Source organism: Drosophila gunungcola (genome assembly GCF_025200985.1).
Source record: "Drosophila gunungcola strain Sukarami chromosome 3L unlocalized genomic scaffold, Dgunungcola_SK_2 000002F, whole genome shotgun sequence".
In the NCBI taxonomy this organism is placed as follows: Eukaryota; Metazoa; Arthropoda; class Insecta; order Diptera; family Drosophilidae; genus Drosophila; species Drosophila gunungcola.
The window spans coordinates 5,394,443-5,414,144 of NW_026453178.1; the positions used below are offsets into that span (position 1 = coordinate 5,394,443).

Genomic DNA, 19,702 nt, shown 5'->3' on the forward strand with positions numbered 1-19,702 from the left:
ATTGATTTTATGCATGCTTCTAGCACTTAACTGTTATTGTAGCTTAGCTGCACTTTTGTTTTGCCGATTTATTGGATTTGGGGAGTATTAAGAGTGAGAGTTATGGTTTCGATGCGAATGAGTAGATTAGAAATCAAGATTTATTTGCAAAGCGTACTCATCTTATACGCAGAGCAAATTAAGTTCTTAAACAGGATAAAAACATTTTTAGAAGTAAACAAATATTTTATAAATTGGTTTAAGAAAAAGTAGTATTTGCAACTAAAGCTAGTAGTTTTCTCTAAAATTATATAATTATAATAATCAACAACTTTAAGAATTTTTCCGAATAATGAAGATTGTATAAAATTCGCAAAATGTAGGTGTGTCAAATTTTGGAAGTTCTATAAATATCTAGAAAGTGTTTCAGTGTGAGACAAAGTATTTGTAATTCTTAAAACATAATTAAGTCTAGTAAACAACGCTAGTAAAGTATAGAGCCTACTTAAATCATTGAAAACATACAGACGTGTTTATCACTTGATGTGCTTGCAATAACAAAATCAAACTCTATTACTTTAAGGGCCATAAAACTAATTCTAATCGATGCCATTAGGTTTTCCCTCCCCAATAAGAGCAAAACATTCGGTGATCATGTTAGCCCATTGAGATAAACGATCGCTTATTTGTAGCCACTGCAAATTCCACCGCTCGTTATCATCCACCGGCGATCTCACGCAACCGCTGAACACCACCGCTGCTGACCATGGTCCATGGATCTCGATGCAGCAGTTCTGGGCACGACCGACATGCAATGGTTAATTGTTTTCCCTCTGCTGTATTTCTCAGCCCTGCTACCGCCCACTGGGCCTCTATCTTCGAATGGCCAACAGACAGAGGTAGTGTTAATTTATGACGCACCTAAAAGTGGTATAAACGTATGTACATATATACAGTCCACACCTCGGGGCATATATCAGAATGACGTATCGTTAGAACCGGCCACATATCACACTTTGCAGCTGCCCGGGATTCGAAAAACCGAGCCAAGCTTTGTTCGCTACTCTGCTTACATAACCCAGAGAACTGGCGAGCCGGGTACTCGTGGAGCGGGTCTATTGTCGTCATCGTAGTCACATTATTAGATTCGCATCGCTGGCCATATTAATTGTTGCTGCCAAAGACGGACCCACTGCAGCAAGCGGAACGGTTCATTGAGCAGGGCGACAGAATGCAACTACTAATGCCGTAATGTTCGTGTGCTTTTGTCATTACAAGTTACAGGAGCGGATTGGGAGTGTGTTCGAGTTGCATTAAGTGTGATGGTTATTTACATAGGACAATTTACATAAACAATTTGCCAGCTGATAACTAGCTATACAGAACCTACAGATTTAAACTTGATATTTTATATTTACAGAATTGTTTTAGAGCTTATGTATTGCAGGTTAAACAATAATGGTTTTGAACAAATTTTAAAATTATTAGCTGTGCCTGAATTGCAATGTAGTATGGCCAAAAACAATATTCAATGTGGCATCTTTAGGAGCGCAGCTTGAGTTAAACAAACTGCATAATAGATTTAGAAAATGTTGCCTTTTAAATCCCTCCCTGTTCAAGTTACTGTTGCCTGGGCTTGACACTCAAATTTGGTCAGTTGACGTGGTTCTGGGCTAACGCTTTTCAGTTCTTGACAGGGTTTATAACCGGAAATTCTAATTGCTGTTCATTTGAGGTAAAAAATGTCCCCATATCTAGTCTGCTCACCTAGCACAGTATTAAGTTTATTAGTCATTTGGGGCAGGAAAACTTAATTCTGATGGCTTACCTGTACTTTAGGCCAATGCAACTGCAATTGAGAGCGGATTTCTCTCTGGCACTCGCATTGCGGCTGGAAACCGGCTGGCCAGGAAAAGGAGACAGGCAAACAAACAAGCAAATAAACATTCCAGCAAGGATCGACAACCTGCAGGGTGGCTGTGTGGTGGTTGGTATCGATTTTTAGTGGCATTGCAGTTGCCACTGGCAATCGCCACGTCCCATGCCATTGGGGTAGTCGTAGTCTCAAGTTCGTCTGCCAATTATTTGCCGCTTATTAGGAGTACGGAACAAGGGCCCAGGAATACGGACACATGGAGCCCGGAGCGGGCAGCACGTGACTTGTTCTTCCGTCGCAGCCTTGGCCATTGTTTGCATTTGCATTTGCATTGGCCAGGAACGGGGTGGCCTGTCTTTGACATGCAGCTGTGAACAGATGAGGTCACCACAATATATGTTAAAAATGTTTAAGAAATAAATAATTTCAATTTTATTTACCTTACGGGAAACAAAGTGAAAAATAAATGTTGATTTACTTGTTCTTAACTGCACTTTTGTATTAATAAATAAACAAATTCTGAGCAATTTAGTAAGTATTAAATAAAAAAAACAACAATTAAATGTATAAATTTGAAATTTAATGCACCGCACAGCATTGAGTTTTCAGAAAAATACGGTAACAAAATAATTTCCTTAATTTCAATACTACATTGTTGTTTTAATAGGGTATAAACTAAATAATTAGTGTATCTAACTTACTATTTTCGTGATAATCTACCGTATATAAATTCATTTTTAATTTATAAATTCTGGTTTATGCTTTTGAAATATTAACAAAATTGTATTCAGTGATCTGAAACTACCATATTGAACTTAGCTGTTTGTAGACACAACTCAAGTGTCGCCTTAATGTTTGGCCATTTGCATGAAGTGGGCGGTGATGTGGGCGGGGGCAGTGGTTCGAGGCGGTGGTCTTCAGGGAGGTTAAGCCACCCCCGAAACTTAAATCACTGCTAACCACCCACCACCCACTGAGAATCGTTCGCTGACCAGTCGGATTGTTAAGCCCCCTTGTTTTTTATGCGCCCAGCGCAGAGGCGAAGTAAACCGGTTCATAATCCTTTCAAACGTAAAACGCAAAGCCAACTGCGGTCGTCAGCGAAATTTCCAGTTAAAATGCAGGCAAAATTGGGGTTGTCGGTCGGTTTAAAACATTGCAGATTCCCGTTTAATTTAAATTTCACTTTTTAACAAAGCGACAAAGGCGTTACGTTTTTCTGCGATGAGATCCTTTGGAAATTTATCAACACTGAATATACTTAACGAAGGTACATACACTAATGCCATCCCTTTCTAGTTGAAAAGTTCTTCTTCTTCTTTTAAGCAAGCCGATCGGTATATAAATCGCGGTATATAAAAAGTGCGAAAATTGGTTCCAATTCTACAATAACTTTAAATAATGGACATTCATTTGTACATGGACTTTAAAATAAAAACATGTAAGTAATTCCTTCATTGAAAAAAAGTGGTCTTTCTATAATTGCGCGGACGCTCCTGCCCACAGTTTTGTTGTTGTTGGTGTCTTGCGTACATTGTTCGTGGGCGTAAATTATTCTGTTTTTATTCAAACACTTAACTTACTTGTCTGCAATTTGCAAAAACTACTCTATTTTTAATACATCACCATAAAAATTACAATTACAAATATGGCTTGGAGAAATTAATAAAACTAACAAGGTAATTATAAAATATCTATGAATCAACGAAATCTTGAGGCAAGCATTGAATAAAACAATATAATTATTTCCTGCACTTGTGAGTTTAAAAAGCAAATTCATTGCTATTTCTACTCCATAAAAAGCGGAATATTAAAACAACAAAAGGAGTAACCAATTGAGCGATGTTTCAGAGAGGGGGCGGTGTCATGGAGAGGGGAAAAATCACCCCAAAGGGCTTCATTTCTCTTATTTTCTTCACGCTTGCCTGGCCACAAAAAAAAGCTATTGCTTCCGACTGTCGACTGTCAGAAATCAATGCATTTATCCTCGTCGGCAACAAAAGCAAACAATTTGAGCTTTGCTATTGTTTCTTTTGTTATTTGTTGTTTGCCACTGCCACTGCAGCCATCTCTTTCGCAGATCGAGTTAACATATTGCTGTCTCTCTTTCACAATTTATTTACATGTGCAATGCCAAAAAACAGTTGGGGTCATTCAAATGGTTACATTTTGTTGATCAACAAAAATGACAATTCAATCATGTTCTTAGTTTTTTATTTATTATTAATATAAGCTCAATTAAATAACTAATACGGTGCACAAATTGTAATTAATTTTCAATTTCATTAGCAAGTATTACCCATGTATTTTTTTTCTATGAATGTAATGCACATGTAGAAATGATTCAAATACAGTAAACAACTCGATAAAGTGAACACCCTCTGCTTTTATTGATCACTATTTCGTTGAAGCACTGTACATATTTAATATTTAGTTACATTTCTCAGAAATGATTAAATATTAATTTAAAAATTGAGTATTCTGTTGTACTAATACTATTAGTTTCTCCCCATCTGTGTTTGCAATTTCGGGCGCCTGCAAGCTCCCACGGGGATGCAATGTCGATGGGAATAACAACAATAGCAATAAGAACAACAGTGCGAAACGAGGAAGTAATAAAAACAAAAGTAACTGGCTGAACAGGGCTGTGAAAAATGTTTGGCAAAAGCGAATTTACAGCCTTGGCAACTTCTGCCGGTTTCAGGGAATCCGCCCCCAAGGGACACGCCCATCGCCATTACCAAATGTTATTGCTCAGTAATGGCTAACAATGAGATTTCCGCTATTTGTCTGTTGCCGCGGCAACCCTAACAAATGCAGTTGCATTGCGCGGCAACCCTGGCGCAAGCACTTTAATTAAGTTACCTGGATTCGAGCGTGGTGCAGACATTCCAATTTCAATTCCATCAGCTCACCTTAACGCTAGGCTACAAATGAACTCTTCCGAGAATCAAATTTCATGCCCACGACCATAAAAAAGCAATGTTTGGGGTTTCGGGGTGTGGGGATCGTAGGTAACATGGGGTGGGGTCGATGACGAGCGTCAAACACTCCAACAGTCAGACTTGAACATCCAATTTTGTAACTGCAGTGATCACTGGCTTTTAGTATCCAGACATTAAAACTACACTTAAGTTATGGTGGGTTGAGAGTAGAGTTTTTACTTTATCTCTTTTACCCTAAACCATTGAAACACCAAAAGAGAATTGCTAGAGAATTCTTTTAATTGCTAGATATTTATTTATGTTTATTATTATTAAAACAATACACATTTTATTATCTAAGCCAAAAATGTATATAAATAGGATTTCTATCTCTTTCCATGAAACAAGTTTTCCAATTTCCAAATAATTATAAAATGAGATAACACTTTTTACGAGCAACAACTGTACTACATTTTACCTGTTCTTTGTTAGTTTCTTGTATTTTTTAATAGTTTTCTATGTCGGTTGCCTCTGGTTCTTATGTTGTTTCTGCTGTTGACTGGGCTCTCTATCATTGCAATTCACTTGAGTTTGTTGCCGGAGTTTGTCTACTTTCGTTGCAGCAGAAACATCAGCAGCTATGGCCTAAAGAACCAGCAGAGGCAGAACAATGATAATAATAAAAGCCGTCCCTGGACTTCAACAAACGGATGCTCTCAAGCGGCGCAACTGTTGCTCTATGCACCAAAAAAAAAAACATTTTTGATTTGATATTAAATGTCAGATTTTACCTCTAGAAAACCATATTAATTTCTATTTTATCTCAGTCAAGATAATAAAAAATACCTAATAGACCTATTTAAATTTTAAATTTCAAAATAAAAGAAATTTTGCCATAACCCAAATATAACAGTCAAATTAGTATTATCACTTTTAAAAGTCCAGCACAGATTTTTTCTGTGCATGTCCAGGTTGGGGGCCATTCCCTCGTCATCATAGATTGTGTTGCCGCTCCTGCAGTTTTTGCTTTTGTTCATCTTTCTATCTGGCGGCCTCGTATCTTTGTGTTATGGTCTTTCAAGTTAATTGTAAAAGCTGCACTCGCGCACAGCTCGTTATTATCTTTGTTGGTAGTTGGAAAAAGTAGAATACGAGCTTAATGAAGTTTTATGCGTTTCGAATGCTCAGCCAATTTGTTTCGATCGTTTTCCTACGGCTTCTTCTTCACTGCGATGATATTTCAATTGTGATAGAGTTATTTGTCTTAGAGTTGGATTCGTTTGAGCTGGAAATCGAAAATAAAGGTTGATTGAAATGGGCCAGATAAAGAAGCTGTAAAGTTAGATCTTGGTGAGCGACAGCATGGGGTAGAAATTTCAAATTGTTCAACTCTCAATTACGGACCTTCTATGATTATACGATAAACAGTTGTGACTCTCCATTCTAAATAATTATAAAGTTAAAACAGTATTAAAAACATTTAATAATTAGTTTTTAATTGTTAATATTTTGTGACAAACTGTATGAAAGTTTTAATTCATATCACTCAAGCAGCAAGTGCTAATCAAATTATGTCCCATTTCATTGGCCAGATGACGTCAAGTGCATGACACTCAATTCCCCCATCTTTCCCCTGTCAAATGTCATTTCGCATTTGAAAACTATTTTTATACGAGTATGTTTACCATTTTCGCTCGCGTGCTTTTCCCCTTTTTCTCGCGTGTCAGCTTTTGTCAACTCACTCTTCGTCTTGGGGCTGGTTCTTCGTCCAGAAAAAAATAGAGAGACAGGTCTGTAACATAATTTTATTTAATTACTGGCAACAACAAAATGCGGCGACAACAAGAATTTTCTCTGTGTCATAAAAAATTATATTATGCTTCTAGCTTGGAATCAGAAATAATACAAATTTAAGAATACCCTTGCAAAATAGTTAATCTCGTGACATTTGTGATGTATTCCAGTTGTCAAATTAGCACTAAACTCAGTAATTGGTTTAAATTTATGAATTTATTTACTAAATATTTACTAAACAAAGTTAAATATACAGTAACTGACACTAGGAGATAAATGCTAATAATTAAGTATAAATGTCTTTAAACTTAGAGACTAGTATCCAGTCTCTTTATATATATCTGCTGAAAGTAAAATACCCTCTGAAAGGGTATATTCAGACGGACGAAGGGCTAGGGGCATAGGAAGTGGGGTCATTGGAGTAGTAGTTTGTGAAATAGGGGGAATGGGAATGGGGATTCTGTTGTATACAACTCGTTTTTCGCTGGCCACAATTTTTTCAACATTATAATTTCGCTTTGAATTACACACATTGCACAAACGGAGCAACACAGCAACAGCAACCACTGCGAGCACTGCCAAGTTCATTGACTGGGCCAACAAGAACTACAACAATAGAGACGAAAAGCACATAATGATTGCAACAAGTTTGCATAAAGCCAGCGCTGATTATTTTAGCACTTATTAAATTTTAGCACAACGGCCAACACAAGTGGCAACACAACAACAGAACCCACAACAACTCCATAATTATCATCCCCATAATCATGATCATCTCGATCTGGCGATCAGAACAGCAGCTGCATTTGCTTCTGATTTTCCAGCCACATGCAACTTCAGGCTCCTCGATCAGCCCAATTGCTGCCGTTCACTTGCTCCGGAGATCTCCGCCAGCAGCCAGAGATGAGCTAGCTTATTATTGGTTCGTTTCGGTCTAATAGTATAGACCATTTTAAGAACTTTTTACTAGAAATTCTAAAAATCATCGGAAAATAGTATTATTAGAGGGCAAGTAAATGGCTAAAATTTTTGCCAAAACACAACTTCAAAGTAGATTGCAATCTCTCCAGAAATTTTACAAAAAAATGTGTTAATGGAAAATGTCAGGAATAAGGTATATGTTAATTGTAAAGCGATTTAATTTGGAGGTTACACTTTTTAGCTACGTGTTTGTATGATTATGTTGAAAGTGACTGCGATCGGTCATCTCTGATTTAGCTGCAAATGCAAAAGCCAGCAGCGCTCTCGTCTCGTTTCTTCGGCTGTCCATCCGTGTGTCCACGGTCCGTTCGTTGTCCATATGTCCGGACAATGCCCGCCAGCTATTTTACACGCCATTGACTTACAAGTGGAAGAAGTTGGGCAGGATGAGTGGGGCTCCAATGGAGATGCTACCAAGTGCTAGCCAGCATGTGATAGAAATATTCCCCAAGGCAGCGGCAGCTTCTGCTGCTGTTGCATCTGGTGGATGCGGTTGGACGTAGCTTCCAGATGATCTGCGCAGCTCCCCCGCACTGCTCGATCCATCGATTCTTAGATAGTTTTTGCAGATGGTTTCGACTGAGCTGGAGGGCATATTTGCCTCTCACTATCCATTGATTGCGGGATTAAGACAGTTCCTGTTCCAATTGCTGGTGCTCCTCCTCCATTGCTACGAACGATCCCTCCCATTTCCAATTTCCCACTGGCGGTGCATCTGAAACCACACTGAAAACAAATGCTACATTTTAAATTAAAACTCTAAATAAAAATATTTTGTTGTAAATAAATTTTACCTAAGCAAATAAACTTTGATTTATGTATTTATTTGCAGATCACATTATATATTATAGGCTTTTATGATTTTCAAAATACTTTTTCGCGTGTATGCCATAACATCCCGGTGTTGTCCTATTGTGGCTCGTTTCCTGCTTCTCGCAGTGCTTTGTGCTGCTATTCTCTTAGCCCTCCTTCAGTTTCTGATTTTGCTCCAGCGTTTGTGTCTGGCCTCGTTTCCTTTCACAGGGAACCTACTGCGTTGCGTTGGCAACATCATCATTACCTGGCCGCAAAAAAATACAACAAAAATGCGAACAGCAAGACCAACAAAACTGAACCATTTTTCAGCTTTTCCGTTGAGTTCATTCAACTGGCGCCGCCTGCTGAGATTTCTTCTGCTGTTATCCCGCCAACCTCCTTGGTCTGCAAACTTTTGTGTTGACAACTACAGCTAAAAAAAAAAAAACTAGAAAAAAAGAAACGAAGTTAGGGCCAGCACCACACCGCCAGAAACCACCGCTCTCCAGTTGATGGATGCAACTGTTGCAACTGTTTTGCTGGATAATCCTCCATTAAATAAAGCAACAAAAACAAGAACCAAGAGTGATCACAGAAATGTAGCGACTAGAACAGTGTCCTTTACTTTATTAGACTATCTGCTTTACATTAATTTTAACTTTAAAGCAGTTTTAAGCACGGAAATGCTTACTAACATAGTAGCTTTTTTCTAATACGTTAGAAAATAAAGTTTAGCCAGCATAAGAAGGGTTTTATAGAGTAGGTCTTAAATAAAATAACTTTTTACCTCTTTCGCTAGTACCTTCTAAGTTAACCCAAAGTTATATATTAATCTTATGATTTTTTAATTTTATTTTTTAATCAAGGAATGTGGTAAAAGCCAGTCGCCGTATTGTTTTTGTATTGGCCTATTGATCCTAAGGTTTATGATTTTGGAAATTAATTATTTTTGCTTGTTACAAACGCCCTCAGATATAAAGTAGACCCCCGTTGTCCCGACGAGCAGAGGGAAATGGGAAAATATATGCTGCCTGGTGGCTTTTGCCTGGGGTGAAAATCGTGAGTGGCGGAGGAGCTTTCGAAAATGTGCCACGTTGCACTTGTTACTTGCACCGAACACCCTCCCTCCTCACTCCTTTGCGATTCGTGTTTACCGTTTGCGTTGCCGCTCTGACTCCTTCTTCAAGATAATTTTTCCTTCTCTGAAAACTGTGAAAAACTCGGAAAGGAGGATGAAGCTGGAGCAGCTGCACCACCATCATCATCTTCTACTTGCTGGTGCTTATGGTTTATGTAGGAAACGTGCTGAGTGCCGGCGTGGAAATCTTTGAAAATTGCTCATTGTTCTCTGTGGAAAATGCAATTTAATTGCATTCTGCGCGGGCGCAAGAGGATCCAAATTGTACGTGGTATAAATATTATCAGCACCTTCCTGCGCCGGAGTCAATCAATTAGGTCTAGATCGCGCTGGATCTGTTGTAATTGAAATGCCAGATGGGGGAATTCCGAGACGAGAACTCAGACCAATGACCATGGCCATGACCGGCAGCGGGATCCAGTCGGCATTCCCGGATCCGAGGAACCAACTAAAGGGAATAGAAATCGAATGCCTTCCAGCAGGGCATTCTGAATTGTGATATATTCCACGTTGCTCCTTCTGTGCAGGCATCTCAAATGTTTTAATTTCCACAGAACAGAAATAATTCTCATGTACTCATGGAGTTAAGAAGAACAGTTCATTGACATTCAAATTATGTTGTGAAATAATAAGAACAAATTATGATTTGATTATTTGGTTTATTCGGGTTCAAACGGTCTAACAAAACAATTTATTGTTTTTCTAGAAACTCCAAGAACTTAGCTTGTTTTATTTTGTTGGTTTTCTTTTTTTAAAATATAAAATTCTAAGCTATATAAACAGTTTAAAACTACATCAATGTCTTTAATATGAACAGCATTTATTAGTTTGGAATTTTAGAAGAATTTCAATCGTAATTCTTTTATTAACTTTCTAGGCACGCTTTTGCCAAGTTAATTAATTTCAATTTGAACACTATCAAGTTGGGCTAAAATCGATTTTCGTTCAAGATTGTCACTTAAGAGCTTCCGCTTCCCCTCTAATCCGAATACTTCCCCCAGGCTTCATAAATCATTTGTCATTGTGAGTATTTTTCCCATTTGCCAAATAATTTGGCGACCCTCGCGCAGACTTGAATTAAAAATGTATGATTTTTCCCCATAGAAACAATAGGGCAACTGTGACTATTATTCAAACTCTACATGAACAAACCATTAAAACCAAAAGTGTAAGCCAACAAGTAGAAACAACAAGGGGAATGATAGGAAAAAATTGCGAACGCAATAAATTTATTTACAATTCACGCACGACAACACCACGATCCAACTTCTATATCCTCTCCCCTCTCGCTCCCACGCCGCCCATTCTGCCTCTTACCAATTTGCATATTCATGGAACTGGATACACCCCTGAGCAGAAAATTTGAATTCAAATTTGAATTTTTATTTCATTTTTCTCCTTCGGCCAGAGGAAGAGCACGTGCTGTGCTGGATTGTAATGACGTCATTAAGTGCTTTTCAGCTACCAACTGTAGCCAAAGTCTATCCTCACCCAATTTTGTTAACCCATTCACACACTGAAAAATTAGTAGGATACATTCTTAAAGTGCCTTCTTTTTAAATAAAATTCGGGGAGTTAGTTCTGAAAATCTTGTAAAATGTGATAAATATTTTAAGAACTCTTAAATACCTTAGAATTAACAAAATACTTTTTAAAGTATTCTTAAAATGAATTTTCCTACTTTACTTGGTAAAGATTTCTTGATCTGTATAAAAAATCTGTTATAATTCAAAATTGTTTCTAAATTTACTGATCTAGAGCAAGAACAATAACCTTCCTCCATAAGCAAATCAAAAGATCGGAACAATATAAGCAACTCTTTTTTCCTGTGTACCATTCTCTTTCTCCATGGTCCCGATCATTAATTCGAACGATGCGATCTTTGACATTTTTATACATTGCTAACCATTTTCCTAAAGCAATTTTTCCTAATGGAATACTTTTCGCTCTTTCTCTGATCGGATTTCGCCGGTTAACAGAGAGTGGAAGAGAGGAAGAGGGGGAGTTATTGGCCAGGCCAATAGATGCAAAGATTAGTGAAGAAAAATTGTTAATGGTTATTTTTGAGGTAAAATAAATTTGTTCCACAGAAAGAGAAGGAGAGATAGATGGTAGAAGACTTGGAAGAAGATCTGGAAAAGTCGTGAAAATCGTTTGCGGGATAATTGCCGATCGGTTGGCAGAAGGAGGAGCTCGAAAAGGAGACGAGGGGGAGGCGGAGATGGCGGAAGAGCTGGAAATTACTTGACCCACAATCTGAACTTTGCAAAATTCAAACTGAATCTAGGCTAAATGCTTGGCAGGGGGATTGACTTCTCTCTATCAGCGATCATTCAGATTGCTTGCCCTATTTTAGTGGAAGAAAATAGCTAGTTTTTGATTTATTTTTTTTACTTTATTGAATTCTTCAGATTTACAAACATCAAAATTGTATTTTATTAAGATTATAAAGACATAAACTAAAAATTTGTTTCGCCTTACTATACATTTTTCCATTTAAATTATAATAATGTTTTAAGCATGGCCCATTCATTTATAATAACTTCAAAAATAAAATTAAATTTTAGAAACCGGAATGAGAGAATAATAAAATATCGCAACAAAGTCGTACCTTTTCAAGGGTGTCCCACATTTTGAGGTCAAACTGAATGGGGAAAATGCCATAATTGCTGCTCAGAAGAAAGGGTTTTAAAGCTCAGGATGGTGGTGGCGGAGGTTTTACGGGTGCTAATGATGACGTTGAGAGGCTCTCGAGTGGAAAGAGATTGAAATGCTTTTCGAGCATTAACAGCATTCATTTCGAAATTTGTCATAATTGGCCATTTTATTGCCCCGCTTCTCCCAAGGCAAACTCTTTTTTTCTGTTTTTTCTCTTTTTTTTTGTGGAGTGGAGCATTAAGTGTCATTTCATTTCTTTTTTTTGTTCCCAGATTTCTGTGGGATCTTTCTCTGGAGCCCCTTGGTTCGTTGTGATTTCCCCCACAATTTCTGTATTTGGTTTTGATTTCCTTTCATCCTCACGCTCGGTTCTGCGGTGTCCCATTTTCTGTTTTCATTACAATTCCATCGAATTTCCTGTGGAATTTAAGCGAGGGGAGATTCTGAAAGAAGAAAACAATTTTTTTTTGTGGATTTGTTATTTTTAGTCAGCGCAAAATCTGCCTCCTGGTTCGTTTGTTTTATATTGTGGCATTGACTTTCAATCAGAACTATAATCTGGCATGGAATTTAAATGGATTTTAATGCCACTGATATAGGCAAATGTAGGGTACCGAAACATGATCCAGATCGTGTTGTTTGAGTGGGGCTTCTGCTGAAGTTTTGTTGTGAGAGTGGCATACTTTAAAGATTTTTTTTGGCCATTTTATAAAAACTGACAAATTAAACTGACATCAAATTTAATAATTTTTTTTATAAATGTATAATACTGTAGCACTGTTTTATTACTTTCTATTTGAAAAAATCAATTGCAATCATATTCTTTAGTGCCTCTCGAATTTCCCTTTTTTTCTGCTCTTGTCAAACACTTTGGTTTGCATCTCTGTTGGGCTCCTTCGTGACTGGTAGTGTCAGTTGCTGTCATAAATATCCCATTGCCAGATCTGCTATAAAGTCTTTCGTTTGGCTTTATACTGGGAAAAGAGAGGAGGAGGGATGCGACTCTTAACGATATCTTGGCTATTTCTCTGATTGATTGATTGCCGGCAACGGTTGGCATCGGATCTGACCGTGAATCCCGACTCCCAGCAATGCCAATAAAACAAAACAGAAGCAAAACAGGCCAGACCGACTGCAACTGCAACTGCAGTCAGAGATCAATCGCAAAAACTGCGCAATTTCAATAATTCACAAAGGGAAACGTCCAGAAAAGGGGCTGCAGAGGAGATGTAATGGGGGAATCCTGGCCTTCTTTAAGAATTATGGGTCTGTCAATGTCGAAAGCGGGGGGCGACCCCAAAAGGGCTACCAAAAAAGGCAACGCCAATTTCAGTTTGGCAACGAATTGTGAAACGAGGGGAGGTATAAAGTGGGCGGGGGCGGAGGGGACGGGTCAGGAGAATGATGGAGATCCCACTTCCTATTCCATAGAGCACCCCCGACTTTTATAAACGCATCGTTGCACAGACAACTGCCAATGAGCACAATGAGAAATGTCTAAAAATCGCAAGCCCACTCCGCGCGATCAAAATCCCCTTTTTTTTCCCCTTCTTTGAGTGTCTTTGTATTTCGAGTTCTCCTCCCCTCAAATTTTCTGTGCGCTGAAAAAAAGATTTAATTTAAAATTAATTTAATTTAATTTAAAATTAAATGCATCGATTTTCAAATTCTGGTCCTATATGTAACCGTTAAACCAATAAAAACACAGCTTTCAAGTCAATTAAACAAAAGGTAATGAAAAAAAGCCTTTCACAAAAATAAAAGCTAAATGTTTGTTAATTTTTTTAATTTTACAATCCTTTTAATTGATCTCCCATTGTTTTCTGTGTGCTGCAGTGCATCATTGTTAGGCGTGTTGCAAGTTTCAAGTTGTGCTGCTCCCATTTAAGGCGCAATGACGCTTCGCTCATGCGCATCACGCACACGACAAGCGTCCCTCCTCCTGCCAGCCCCTGCCCCGCCCACCTCCTTCTCGCACCTCCCTGGCAGATCCTCCTCCTCTGCGGATTTGCAGCCCCTCTGCTCCAATTGTCACCAGGCATCGGCACATGAAGACTGGAGTGAATCCATTGCCCCAAAACGTTCGGTGGGCGCTTTATCAAAGCGAATCGGAATCCGCGGCGGAGCAGCGGAAAATGCACGACCTGGAAACTCAAAACGACTCCAGCTGAATCAGCAATGTATGGGAATGAATGTATTAATGGGTTACAATAAAAAATATATAAAACTCGAAATTTGTACAAGTCCACTTATGTTAAATGTTTGGAAATCAGCGATTTAATTTTTTTTGTTAAAAATGGAGATCCTATAAACCTTTATAAACATTAACTTATAATTTTAAATAACACCTGAGTTATTTTTAAAGTTTAAAACCTTTAACAGGGTATATAAACGTTGTATACTTGTAGATTTTAATCCCACAATCAGCTGTTATTCTTTCTGGCCTGTCAGTTCGCTTTCGGATCTGCTTCATTGCCGCATTGATGCCCTTTTTGCTGGGCTCATTGCTGCTTGGCTGGTGACATGTTGGCTATTTTTAAACGCCGCAACTGCAGCGATTTGCAACAAAACTAAAAAAAAAATCTGTGCATGCTAAATGAGCCTGTTTCCACTGAAAAAAAGGTTCAAATTTTTAGAGCACTAAGAAGGAGAAGACGAAAACCAAAGTATATTTTGGTTTCAAAGCCTAATCTCTCAATGGTACAATTAAGAATGGACGCCAATTTAATGGTTTATCAAAATTTATAAAAATATAATTGGTTTGTTGCCATTTATTGTCTTGCATTGCTAAAAAATTTGTTATTTTTTCAGTGAAACTAACTCGAATCAGTGGGTCCTCTACCGTCTTTTCCTTTCACAGTTGACAGCTTTGCGCTTGAATTGCCAATTTTTCGCCCTGAACTTGAGAGCCGTATTTGAAAGCTGCAGCTGTGCCCAGCTGTGTCAATCGTGTTGCATTGTGTGGGTGGACAATCAATTCCGCCAAGAGCTGGAAGAGGTACCATTTTCCCCCAGCCCTCAGCATTTCCCGCTTTTCCACCTTCGTTCTTAGTTTACTTCGCTGAGCCTCAGGTGTTCTTCACATGTAACTGTTTCGTTGTCGTTTCCGGTCATCAACTTGGCCACTTACGGATGTGTTAAGCCCCGCCCGCTCCTCTTTTATCTACTCGTGCCCCTTGACTACTTTTTGTTTGGTTTTACTTCTCGACTTAACTGGATTTGACTCCCCCAACTCGGTTTGGAACTCAGAGCTGAGACCCATGGGCGACAGAGCGCTAATGACATTCAACACTTGAGTCTTTGAGCTTTGTCGGTCTCAGTTGTTATTGTTTTTATACCCACTAGAGTTCCAGGGTATATTGCATTTGTATAACTGTCAGCTACTGTGAGAAGTTTTATTTTTGTGTTTCAATTTTTATGCTTTTGAAAAACGAATGACAAGAACCCCTTCTATTCCATTAACCCATTAGGTTCGAATAAAGTTTTGGTCAGTCCTGATAGTATGAATTCATAGAAAAATATGAAGAAAATGTATATATTTCCTATTTTATAAACTAAGCTATTTTTTATAACTTATAGTTTTTCGAGCTTTAAGCTAATTTAGAAGGCAGTAAGTTCCAGGGTATCTCCTGAACGAGTCACTCAATCTTTCTTTGTTGTACGTGTTTTCAAACCAAATTAACATTTAAATGCGCTCGCAACGGCCGCTTTTCCCCTGTAACTTGCTGCACATCCGCCAAAAGATTTTTAATAAAAATTCAAATGGAAGCTGATTCCCAAAGTCGAGAAAGGAAATGATTTCAGGGCGGAGTAAGAATATAAATAAAAATCACAAAAGAAACTGCAGCCACCCACGCGGCGAAAGGGAACTTTAATTAAACACTTGCGGCGACCACCAACCAAGAGGAAAATATAAAAAAGGAGCCGGGCTTATCCCTTTTTTTACCGCTCTTGGAAATATGAGTTGGCAATCAAATGAATAACTTGGCTTGGGTTCAATTTGCTTTAATCAGAGCGCGATGGGGAAATATATACATCCATTAGATACTCTTGCTGCTTTTTGCTGTGGCAGCAGTTCAATTTCCAGCGACAGCTGTCGAATTAAAAATTGATTTTCTCTCGAGACTCAAGGAATAATCGAGTATCTGCAGGAGGCAAAAAGCATCTGTCAAAATAGAAATTGAATTTTTCTCTGTGATTTCCGAGTGGCACTTATTGGAAACCAAGGGTATGTATGTATTATATCTTTTGGTTACATAAGTATCTGTCCACATCTTTGGCAACGACACAATTATTCGGGCTGCAATGGCCAAGTAATGGTCAGATGTAAATATTTCTTCTTTGATTTTTCTCTTTGACCACAAAAGTTCAATGGCACGAGCTGCACTCTTATTTTTACTTATCTTTATTTTTTCTCCTTTCCAAGTCGTGGCAGCTGTCGAGGAATTCGTCAGATACTTTTTTCATCTTCTGGTCATTTATCCATCTGGCTTGACTTTGTCTTAATTTCGACTCGCGCAGCCAACAAAATGCGCTGCATCATCTTCATTAGAGTGCTGCAGCATCTTCGTGTCTGTGAGATAAACCAATTGTATATGGCTAGCTGTCGGATCGTTGATGGGCGTTTAATTGAAAATTTATTTTCGATGGCCCGGCGACAGCGCTCAATTATGTCGAACAGGCATCGAGTTTCCCCAACTGAATTGCATCTTAAAGATACTTTGCCCACTGCTGCTTTGGCCCGCTTTGGCATTTTAAGCGGATAATTGTGATGGAAAAATGAGGCAAAAAAAAACCTTTGAAGGGCTTCCTTAAAAGCGACGACAAAGTCAAACGCCCACACACGTAGCCCACAAAGATACACACTTACTAACTGCAGACACTCACTGCAGATGCCCTGAAAATCAATAATTTGGCAGTAAGTCAAAGTTTCAATTGCATTTGGTGTGTGGCGGCTCATACTTGTACGTCCGTGAGCTACATTCTGCGTTAATCAAATCAAGCCATCGAGTTGCCCTCCGCATTGTACATCAATTATGACGCATTAAAGTCAACTTTCCTTTCACATACAATTTACGCGTTCACCAAATTGTAGGAAGTCGGATATTAATAGAGGTTGGCCCGGGTCCCGACAAAAGTCTCCATCCCATCCCGGTTTCGGTTCCAATCTCGCTTATGCATCGCCCACACGGGGCATGAGTTGAGCTCCGCTCCGTGCTCTTTTTGAGGGGCAGCTGCTTTTGCCACTAGAGCTTCTGCCTTCAGGCCTTCTACTGCTGCAAGCATGTCAATGTCAGACTCCCCGTATTTCTTAGGCTGCAGCACAGTGGTTTGGATAGGGTTTTATTGCAATAAGCTTTGAATCAATTTGCATTAGTTTTATTATTCGGTTATTTGCAATTATAAAAGTATTAATACTAATTGCTGATAAATAATAACATTACTATTTGGAAACAAATGCTATAATATGTAGTTTAAAATCTATTTCAAAAAATAAAATTTTAAATTTACACTAACTGGTTTTGTCCTTATATTTATGGCAATATTATGTTTTAATTATTTTTTAAACTTACAGAAAAAACAAACAAATTCTTTAAAAATGTTTAATTATATCATTTTTTTTGATGCTCCCACTGTGACCCCAACAGTTTTAAGTGTTAATCCGGCTCTGTCTTCCAAGTGAAGACGAAAGTCCCAGTCCCAGTCTCAGTCCACTTCTCATTGGGTGTTTTTCAGTAGAGGGTACAACACTTTAAAAAGTGCAACGACTCTGCAGCGCTGACTTTATGCATTCTGCAGCTCGAGATGCCCGGGATTGTCAATTTGACTTCGCACTTCGGGATGCCTGCAGAAGCATCTGAGAAGTAGCTGATGCTAAGGCTAAAGATTCAGATGCAGTACGAAAGGAGTTCCCCTGTTTCTTCTATTGTCTGCGATTATTTCCACTTACTTGACTCACGCATACAGCCTCTTCTCTTAGTCTCTACTTGTAGTACATTTCCCTTTGAATAACGCTGCTGCTTCACTTTTTGTATTTCATTGTGTCACTGAAGATTACAATAGACTCTGTTTTCATTTTCAATGCCTATTTGTGCATTTCGGTTGCCATCTTTTGTGGTTATCTTCCTCTTGTGGCTATAAGATTCATATTGTTACAGCAACTTAAAAGTATCAATGGTCTGTTGTGATTGTTCGGTGAATGGGACACATTGACCCTTGGAGAGTTTAGTCATCTTAAGGAGAATTGGTTTCTTAATTGATTGTTCACAGGGGAAAAATACAGCTGGTACTAAAAAACTTGTACTTCTAAGGGGAGTTTAAATAAAAAAGTGTGCTGAACAAATCCTAAGGGAAATCAAGCTTAAACAAAAACAAAAATGTTTAAAGTAATCTTATATTTACTTTATATTTTTAGCCAAGTACATTAAGAAAAGATTATAACAGTGAATAGCAAGAAATTAATATCAAATTAATAATTATATACATCACAAATAGTGTTTACTAGTACAAAAATAATCAGAATAAACTATATTTAGTTTCAGAAATTGAACATTTCCTTTTCTATAGTTTTGTTCTCTATAGTTTTGTTATAACTTGGTCTCAATCTCCATCTGCGACTTAATTTGATCTGCCCACATCCAAAGTTCTGCATACATAGTTGCTCAGGGGAAAACCCTGAACCATGAGGAGTACCACCCACTCTCGGTTTTTTTTCAGACGTAGTGAGTCGTCTTTGAGGTGTTTAACCTCAGCTGCGAGCAACACTTAAAAGCGTTTCATGTTTTATCTGGGCAGGCAGACGAGTCTGGGGGACCGATTCCATTAAGGGGCGCCACTACACCACCTTAACACTTGCTGCGCCTGTTGTTCGCCACATGTCCCGCATCCCAGAGTCCAATCCTCAGCCTGAAACACCGGCCTCGCCCTTTGCAGGGTTCGTTGGGTAAATAAAACAGTAACTTTTGTGGTTGCCCTCAGACCAAGTGGTTGGTTTAGAGTGGTTGAGTTGTGGGTAGTCCACGAAAGTTGATTTTTTTATGTCCGAACATAATTTGCAACGGGACTAAAACAAGACGATTTTTATGTGCAACTTCCTTGTTCGCTATTTGTAGTCGACTTTGAGGCGTTTATGGGATGGAAAAGGGGTGGAGAGTAAGCGCCGCACCCCACACAAAAAGCCATATAATTGAGCTCAAACATTAAGCGGCTTTTTGGGGTTTTGCTGGCATATTGAAACCGAATCATTGGTTGATTGAATTACATATCGTGGGGTATTTAGAGAGAGAACTTCCCCGAACTTCTTAAAGTCTTCGTTTTCGGTTTCAGCCGTTTCCGGTTCAAATTTAAATTAAACTTGTTAATTATTCCATCCGAGCAACCCACACAGAATGAAACGAGACAAGAACATGTGTTCATTTCTCCACTTCCTTCCTTTAACGTCCCACATTTTGCGGGTTTCCTCGTTCCCATTTGCAATCATGATAATGATCCGATGCAATTATTTTTTGATCCTCCCCCTCTACGTGACAGGCATGCGTCAACCTCGAACGTAACTCG

General features: G+C 38.5%; 1 long non-coding RNA gene across 2 annotated transcripts; it reads right to left on the reverse strand.

Moving 5' to 3' along the window:
* Nucleotides 1-1,369: 1,369 nt before the first annotated feature.
* On the reverse strand, nucleotides 1,370-3,128 carry LOC128257364 (uncharacterized). 2 transcript variants are annotated; one of them, XR_008267861.1, is made up of 3 exons: nucleotides 2,661-3,128; nucleotides 1,808-2,223; nucleotides 1,370-1,746 (listed from the first exon to the last, which is right to left on the reverse strand). It is a non-coding gene; the product is annotated as an uncharacterized LOC128257364 (long non-coding RNA). The 2 variants fall into 2 exon arrangements; XR_008267860.1 differs by lacking the exon at nucleotides 2,661-3,128 and adding an exon at nucleotides 2,296-2,442.
* Nucleotides 3,129-19,702: the final 16,574 nt, after the last annotated feature.